A 10,022-nucleotide genomic window follows, 5' to 3' on the forward strand; every position below is an offset into this window, starting at 1 on the left:
TTGTGCGGATTTGATAAGCGCACAATAATATCGTGTCCCGCTCTGCCACATGCCGTGACCCTTCCAGGATAATTCACCCCCCTCTTCTGGTTTACACTATGGTTCTCTCCCGGCTCGTTCGCTAGGCAAACGGGCTCGGATTCTGGCAAAATTTTGCAGGGAACTTGGTGAGACTCCAAGCTAGCTTAGGGTGGAGTTTGGGGCCTTAACTCATTGATTTGATCGGGTCTTGCACAAAATTGGAAGGTTTAGGGCACGGTCAAAATGGGGTGTCTACAAGCCCACTCTCCGTGGTGAAGATTGCCACCAAGGTTAAAGGTGATCGGAATTTGTAATCGGCACCGATCTTCGCCGAAGTTAAGAAGATCACATAGTGAAGCCATCAACGAGTCTTTGTTGGTGGAGTGGAGTAGGCCTCGCGTTTTGAGGACCGAACCACTTTAAATCTCGGGTGCACTCTCTTTTGAACTCTAGCTCTTTATTTTGCATTGCACCTCTAGATTTAACTTGTGTGCTCGAATTTCATTTTGATCTCTTAATCTCCAATTTAGGTTTGAGTTTTCAAAAGATTAAAACTTGATAGAAACCTAATTAATTTTCACTCCTCATAGTTGCCGTACTCGGGACCACCCTTGGAATTTCAGCCATCGGTTGTCATAATCTCAAACGAACAGGGCCTTAAGCTGCTAGAGATGGTGTTATTTAATCATTTGTACTTGAACACACCATCACTCTCACCCTCACGTATGACCCCACCTTTTCTTTTTCTTGTTTTGGTTGGCCTTACGTGTGGATTGTTAATATCAAAGGGTTGTTAGGTTTAGAACGCAGGACAGTGAGGCAACAGAGTCAGATACTATGTGAAACAACCAATTACTCCAAAAGCCTAAGCAGGTGTTATTTAATAATTTATACTTCAACAGTGAGTGTGTGTGTCTGTTCATTGAAATCCATTCTTTTGCCTCACTCTTTAGATCTCAGTCCCTCCAACCATATTTCTTACACTCATTAGAAGTAAGTATGGATGTGATATGGGGAGATGAGAATCCTTGGACTTGTTTGCAAAAAAGGGGTTGTCGGTTTGGAGAGACATTCTAAAAATGTCTTTTCTTTTCAAGTTAAAGGTTAGATTTAGAGTGTATAGGGGTGATAGAATATCATTCTGGCAGGATGTGTGGTGTGGGGATGCGTCCTTTAAGTGTCGATTTCCGAGATTATTCAATATGGCTTCAAATAGGGAGGCTTTTGTTAGCGATTGCTTTGAGTGGAATGCGGGTGTTCTTGTGTGGAACCCTGGGTTTAGAAGATCATTTTTTGAGTGGGAGGTGGAATTGGTCTCTAGCCTGTGGGCCCTTCTTGAGGGTTGTTACATTAAAAAGAATGGGGAGGATAAAAGGCTTTGGATTGAGGAACCTTCTGGGACTTTCTTGGTTAAATCTTTCTATAAAAGTATTATGCCCATTTCTAACCCTTCATGTTCGGCAAAGGTATGAAAATTTTATTGCCCACCTAGAGTTTGTATCTTTGGTTGGGCGGTTTGTTGTGATAGAATACAAACTATTAATTTTCTGAGAAACCGTGGTATGTGGCTTATTGATTATTGCCCACTATGTCTGCATGATGGGGAATCTGTGGATAATTTGTTTATGCATTGTTCGTTCACTAGGATCATATGGCAATTCATCTTCATGAGATTTGGGATTTGTTGGGTTTTTCCAAAATCTATTCCGTCGCTATTGCACCAATGGCGAGGGGTTCCTTGGAAAGAAAAAGGAAAAATCTTGTGGAATTTTTGTTTACTAGCTACGTGGTGGTCTATATGGAAGGAGAGGAACTCTACAGTCTTTGAGGGGAAAGCTATGAATCCTCATTGGATTTACTTGAAGATCATTACCTTGGTTATATCTTGGGTGAGATGCCTCCCATCCTTCCGGTTTGTATCGGCTTTTGATCTTTGGGAAGGTTGGCGGGAGGTGTGCTTTAGTGTTGAGCACAGAGATCTTATTTTGCAAAGGTGGAAGCCTCCTGCTCAAAACATGTATAAGGTTAATTTCGATGGTGCGAGTTCCAGCAATCCGAGTCCGGCAGGAGTGGGAGGGGTTTGTCACAATGATAAGGGGGATGTTGTGTGGGCATACTACGGCTCTATTGGTGTGTCTGATTCCTCAGATGCGGAAGTGAGGGCGGCACATTTTGGCATTTTGAATATTGATAGAAGGTTGATGGATCAGACAATTGTTGAGGGAGATTCGTTAAATGTGAATCGTTGGCTAAAAGGTGGGGTGGTTCTTCCGTGGAGATTTCTTTCCATTTTTTATGAGATTGAGAACTTAACTACGGGGCCCGCTATTGGCTTTCAACATGTTAGAAGGTCGGCAAATGATAAGGCGGATGCGCTAGCTAAGCGTGGTGTCTCCGGTGGTTCTATTATGTGGTTCGACCACCTTCCTCCCTGAGAAGGGGTTTTCTCTGTATTTTGTTTTTTCTTCGTTCCTGTTTCTTTCTTGCTTCCTATTGTAGATATGGGTGGTCCATCTCGGCCTCCTAAATTTGCTATATATAATTATTGCCATTTCAAAAAAAAACAAAAAAACAAAAACGACATTCTTCCACCACTTAATCAATTTATTCCCCACCTTGGAAATAGCGAACTCCCTGCTTTCACCCGGAGCTGAACGATTTATTAATCTTCCACAAAACCTATCTTCCCATTTTTCATGGAAATCTCCAGTAATCTTACAAACACATAGAAGAGCGGAAGAAAATGTTTTTTCTATTCTTTTTATTGCTACTGCTCTTCCACCATTCATGCTCTCAAGGTAATTAAAGCTGTTTCCTCTTCAAACATCCCTGTGTATTCTCTTTCAAAGCTTGTTGAAGAGCTTTAGCTGTTAATATCTGTTTATTCAAAAGAGGTTGTTAGTGGCGACTAGGTTAGAGAGGAGGGCTGATTTCAAGGTGACCGCACGTGTGACTGAGGTGAAAAATTCCCAGATCAAAAGATTTCATTGCATGTCTATGTCCTAGATCAATGTAGTCAGATTCGGACCGTCCAACTTCATTGACAAACCTAAAAATGGGGCATTAAAAAACTGTATCATTTTAAAAACTTTTTCATTTATAGTGAGTATTTTGTACCTATATGGTAGAGTCCAGCGAGGTTGCCCACCTAGGCCTTATGTTGTAAGAGTTTCTGATATTTGTTAGGCTATGGTATATACTTATAAGTCCCGTCTTAATGGCCCTTCATACTGTGCAGTTCTTTCATGACAAAATACCCTTCTCTTTTTATTAAATGACAAACACACTCCTCCAATGGTAAAAGTCTGGGATGTCTCGGTCGACCTTGACACACGGGTTCCTTGATATAACTTGTCAGCATAATCGGTTCTCAAAATCCAAAACAAACGGGCCTGGTCCGGTTTGGATTGCAAAAAAAATTCTCGAAAAGTTTGGAAAAGAAAAATATTTTTATAGTTTCTCAATTTTTATTTAGAAATCTTTTGATTATATCTCTCAAAATTAAGCATAATCATATCATTTCCCTCTAAAATGTTTTACTTGCAATCCAAACAGGGAATGTAAATTTGAGTCCAGTAATCAGTTTTGGACTTACAATTGGTTCTCAAAATCCAAAACAAATAGGGCCTTAATAATCGGCAATCAAGTCAACTGTGCTAGCTGGACCGAGTCACAACTAAGAAGGTCATCCAACTCGCGTGTTAAAGTACATGTAATTTTTTTAATCTTCTCTTCTTGGGTGCTAATTTGTTTGAGATTCTACAGATTTTTATGACTCATTGAACATCGACTGTGGATCGGAGAGTTCATACTTCGATTCGTCGACCCTTATAGAATGGTATCCCGATCATGACTTCATTGACACGGGCGACAATGGGCAAGTTCTTCGAGACACTCCCTACTGGAGTAAGCAGATGAATTCTCTCCGATTCTTCTCCGATCAAAACAGGAACTGCTACACATTGCCACCCTCAAGTCAAGAAAAATATCTCGAGCCGGATTTTACTATGGTAACTATGATGGGAGATCAAAGCCACCCATCTTTGATCTCCAGTTTGATGGTAATTTGTGGGCCAGGGTTAATTCGTCGCTTGATAGACCCCTTTTATATGAAGCAATAATAGTATCAAAACGTGATAATATTAGTGTCTGTATTGCTCGAACGCGGAATGATGAGCTTCCCTTCGTCTCTACTCTTGAAATGATTTCGCTTCCGTCCCGAATGTATGGTGAGATGGAGAGCAATCATGCCTTGTTCAATAAATACAGAGTGGGTTTTGGAGGATCGGAGGCTACTGGGTGAGTTTTATCTTGAAACCATTGCTCAAAAACTCGAAAACATGACTCGACTGGAAATTTAGTTGACTCAACTCAACTCATTGAAAACTATAGTATATTTTCCTACTAATATATAGAGAAATTCACCTGTTTACAACTAGCATGTTATATGTGAAAACTGGTTTTGCTAGCTAGTCGAGTTTGCTTAGGCTGGTTTTAAAGTTTACTCAACAAGTTTTAGTAGGGCTGCAACTCGAGCTGGGTAAAACCCGACCCGCATCGACCCGACCCGAAAATAGCTTGGGTCGGGTTCAGGTTTCATGGGTTTAGGGTCGAGCCGGGTTCAGCATTCAAAAGCCCGCATGAATCTCGGGTCGAGCCGGGTTTGAAGGGGCCCGACCCGACCCGACCCCTCTAGTTTCTGACACATCCACTTCCACCCCTATAGTTTAAAACGTGACAAATACACCCTTGTAGTTTCAATTTGTTTAAGGTAGGCCCCCTCAGCTGAAGGTTCGTCCATAGATTGAAGGGTTAGGATGATCCGATGGAGCTGATTTTTTTGGCACACCCTAACTATGTCAGGACCCATCAAATGAACGCTTTGGATCATCCAAACAATGTGGGCCCACATTATTTGGATGATTTTTTGGTAGTGTTTGGATTCGGGTAGGGGCCCACATTATTTGGATGATCCAAAGCGTTCATTTGATGGGTCCTGACATAGATATGGTGTGCCCAAAAAATCAACTCCATCGGATCATCCTAACCCTTCAATCTATGGACGAACCTTCAGCTGAGGGGGCAAACCTTAAACAAATTGAAACTACAGGGGTGTATTTGTCACGTTTTAAACTATAGGGGTGGAAGTGGATGTGTCAGAAACTAGAGGAGGTGTAAATGTAATTATCCCAAAGTTAAAAGTGAAAACCCACGCACCCACTGTTACTGTATGTGAGTGTAATTTCTGCTTCTATGAGTTGAGTTGATTCAAGTGTTTGATTCAACATTGTTTGATTGTAATTACAACATTGTTTGATTACAACATTGTTTGATTCAAGTGTGATGTGAGTGTAATTACATCATTGTTTGATTCAAGTGTAATGTGAGTGTAATTTATGCTTCTATGAGTTGAGTTGCCTTGCCAAACAAGAATTTTCCTTAAAAATTTGCGTCAACGTGAAAAAACCCGACCCGACCCGAACCGACCCGAGATTTATCATGGGTAGGGCCGGGTTTGGGAATCGTGGGTTTTCCGAAAAAAAAACCGACCCGACCCGACCCGAGATATTTCTCGGGTAGGGTTGGGTTCTCCAAAACCCGACCCGCCCGACCCGAGTTGCAGCCCTAAGTTTTAGTGCTATGCTTGAAAGAGTAATAGCAAAATTTAATTAAAGGAAAACTACCAAAAGCCCTTTGAGTATACTTCTCAACTGAATATCCCTTTCAAAATTGAGTTAAGGGAAAATTACCAAAAGCCCTTTCATTATAGTTCTTAACTATACATCCCTTTAAAAATTGAGTTAAGGGAAAATTATCAAAAGCCCTTTGATTATAGTTTCTCAACCAAACATCCCTTTCCTTCTTTATAGTCACCAAAATATCCTCCAAACTAGGGCTGCAACTCGGGTCGGGCAGGTCGGGTTTTGGAGAACCCAACCCTACCCGAGAAATATCTCGGGTCGGGTCGGGTTTTTTTTCGGAAAACCCATGATTCCCAAACCCGGCCCTACCCATGATAAATCTCGGGTCGGGTCGGGTCGGGTTTTCTCACGTTGACGCAAATTTTTAAGGAAAATTCTTGTTTGGTAAGGCAACTCAACTCATAGAAGCAGAAATTACACTCACATTACACTTGAATCAAACAATGATGTAATTACACTCACATCACACTTGAATCAAACAATGCTGTAATCAAACAATGTTGTAATTACAATCAAACAATGCTGAATCAAACACTTGAATCAACTCAACTCATAGAAGCAGAAATTACACTCACATACAGTAACAGTGGGTGCGTGGGTTTTCACTTTTAACTTTGGGATAATTACATTTACACCCCCTCTAGTTTCTGACACATCCACTTCCACCCCTATAGTTTAAAACGTGACAAATACACCCCTGTAGTTTCAATTTGTTTAAGGTTTGCCCCCTCAGCTGAAGGTTCGTCCATAGATTGAAGGGTTAGGATGATCCGATGGAGCTGATTTTTTGGGCACACCATATCTATGTCAGGACCCATCAAATGAACGCTTTGGATCATCCAAATAATGTGGGCCCCTACCCGAATCCAAACACTATCAAAAAATCATCCAAATAATGTGGGCCCACATTGTTTGGATGATCCAAAGCGTTCATTTGATGGGTCCTGACATAGATAGGGTGTGCCCAAAAAATCAGCTCCATCAGATCATCCTAACCCTTCAATCTATGGACGAACCTTCAGCTGAGGGGGCCTACCTTAAACAAATTGAAACTACAAGGGTGTATTTGTCATGTTTTAAACTATAGGGGTGGAAGTGGATGTGTCAGAAACTATAGGGGGTGTAAATGTAATTCTCCCTTTAACTTTTAACTAACAATAGAAAAAAAATGTACATACTATAACTTATGTAACTCGGGTCGGGTCGGGCCCCTTCAAACCCGGCTCGACCTGAGATTCATGCGGGTTTTTGAATGCTGAACCCGGCTCGACCCGAAACCCATGAAGCCTGAACCCGACCCAGGCTATTTTCGGGTCGGGTCGATGCGGGTCGGGTAAAACCCGGCTCGAGTTGCAGCCCTACTCCAAACAACCATGACCATATAAACTAATTTTGATGTATTATTTCTTCCAACAATTTAAAAAAATTTAACCAATCATTTAGATATTTAAAAATTGATTAGTATTACATTTTAGTTAGAATATTTATTTTCGCAATAATTTAAAAAGACGAAAAAGAAAATATAGATTTTAGTACCGCTCATGTTGAGTTTGAGGGTGTGTAGTGAAGGAAATTCAATATTTCTAAATCCATAGGATTCTTATGTCATGTTTTAGCTATCGTGTGGGTTATGTTTAGACTGACTCCGCCCTAAATAAAGTAGGTTGATCTTTGTCTTAATATCTTGAAGTTTAGTATCTATTGCATGTAGAGCTAAGTTATCAAGTCTGTTCCGTTCCAGCCGGAACGCACCGGAATTCCTGTTCCGATCCGGATTCCGGAACGGAATGCCTATATTTTCCGTTCCGGTCCGGATTCCGGTGGAGGAATTCCTGGCGGAATGGGGGAAACCCCATATTCTGGCCGGAAAGTGCTAGAAAATTGGAAAAAATAAAAAAATTCCAAAAATTACAGAAATGCCCTTATGGCTGTTGGGGAGTGTATTTTATATATTTACCCTCGTTTTATGACCATGGGGGTGCTGTTGGGAGGGCTATTTTCGTCTTTTTGCAAAAAATCGAAAAAAATTCAAAAAATTCCCCTCGCCGGAGCGGAACAAAAAATTCCAAAAAATTCACTATACCCACTGGATTGTTTTCATATTTTTAACTACTTTTTTTTAAAAAAAATAATTCCCCTCGCTGGAGCGGAACGAAAAGTTTCGAATGAAACGCCGAAAGAAATGGCCGAAACACCGAAACGTTCCGTTCCAGTAGCCAAAATGGAACGGCGACTGGAACGAAATTTATAACTTAGATGTAGAGGGTCCAAGTTCATCTCTGGATTTTTAGCAGTTCTTTGCAAGGAGAAACTTTTCTTGTTTTCCTGAATGGCAACAAAGAGGTTTATTAAACAAGAAAAAAAAAACATGCAACTGCAAGATAAGCTCGAAGACCGAGGTGGGCTCAAGCAAGAGGGCGCAAGTATAGGGTACCATGACCCCTGTGAGCCCAAAACCAATTAATTTTGTTTCTTTTTTATTGTAGGTAAGCTTGGATTGAACCTATGTAGGATTTTCTAAACCAATTATTTGACTTTTTTTTGGTAGCTAAGTTGGGATTGAATCTCCGACCTCATGAACCAATAATTGGTTTTGGACTCACAATCCGTTGTCATAATCTTAAACGAACAGGATGTAAGCGTAATTTTGAGTGATCATCATCAACCAAATTAGATCAATGTTCTTTTTTGTTGTTTTTTTTTGGTTTTGTGTAATGTCAGATCTCTTGGTTGTATTTCTATAATCTCAGAGGTAATAAACCTCTTATTATCGAATTTTATCTATCACTACAACCTTCTACAAGATATCTAGCTTTTTAATGGTTACTTTGTAAGAATGTTGGCACAAAGTCGTCATTTAACAAAAATATATCGGTATGGACATTTAGCAAGTGCAACAGTGAGGGAAGTTACTAAGAGATTAGAGCATTTTTGGGAGTATGTTAAAAACGTCGACTGGTTTTAAATTTTAAAGTCCCAAGAGGATGTTGTTACTATGAGAGGGTTGACGAGGTGCTCTTTATAAAAGCCCTTAAAGTATAGTGCGACCTCATAGTCACTAATTTTTCTCTCTAAAATGTCCCCGGAAAGGTGTATCTCAGGATATTTTAATTTATTTTTGTGTATAACTGTATATGTTATTTTCACGGTAAAATAAAATAAAATATGAAGATATATTGATAATTTTTCACAATCTAAAAAAAATAAAAAAAAAATAAATTAGAGTTTTATGGTTTTATCAAGAAATCACAAAACATCGCAATAATTTAAAAAGATGAATGCTAAACTCAGGATGGGCCATTTTTGCAAGGGTGTCCTTGAGTTTAGCATATCTCTTTTGAAAAAATATCAGAGATATATTTATGATTATAACCACCCACAATGTCTAGTATTAATTAGATTTAAATGCCCTCATGCGCAACTACTTTGCTAAACTGAGGGGCGCCCTTGCAAAAAGGGGATGAAAGGGCGCCCCCATTGGTTGCCCACCACCAAGTGCAATTCATGTTCCCTCACTATAAATGAACTTTGGTGATGGTCAACCAATGGGGGCTCCCTTTCTTCCCTTTTTGCAAAGTCGACCTTCAGTTTAGCATTCCTCACTGTACTTATATATATATATATATATATATATATATATATATATATATATTAATGGAGGAATGCTAAGCTCAAAGGTGCCCTGCAAAAAAATGGGTCAAGGGTGCTACCATTAGTCAATATCCACTTAGGATGGCACAGAAAATTACAATGATAACTGTCATAAGTGGATACTGACCAATGGGGGAGTCCTTTACTCTTCATCTGTGAGTCTAGCATTCCTCAAATTAATGATATGGGAAATGATATCCTCATCTCTTCGTTTGTTTTATTAAATTACTTGCTTTTATGTAATTAATCTTGCATCACACTGTTTAAAATATTATTTTCATCTAAGGCCATGCTTTACAGCCATGAAAGATTTTCCCATGAAATATTTGTTTATGAAGTGGGTAGGAGAGGGGGAGAATTGAGAGGGCATGAATGAGGATAGTGCGAAAAGTGGCTGAAAAACCATGAAAAAGCTGAAAATTTCGAAAATAGTGTTCGGCAAACACCGACCCAGAGATTCTCATCTATATAATATACTTGGAATGATTCTTCCCTCGACCTTCCCTGAGAGTGTTAAAGAAAGGGAGCCATGAAATGATATGGACACCTCTCAATCTATTGTCAAAACCAACGACAGAAGCTTGTCTGATCAGCTAAAAAACTTTTATTTTTGTTGTTGTAATTATCGAAGCGTGTGGGTCCATAGAA

The sequence above is a fragment of the Tasmannia lanceolata genome, unplaced genomic scaffold (genome assembly GCF_043159265.1).
Source record: "Tasmannia lanceolata isolate RefF3 unplaced genomic scaffold, GAP_Taslan_0.1 ptg000016l, whole genome shotgun sequence".
In the NCBI taxonomy this organism is placed as follows: domain Eukaryota; kingdom Viridiplantae; phylum Streptophyta; class Magnoliopsida; order Canellales; family Winteraceae; genus Tasmannia; species Tasmannia lanceolata.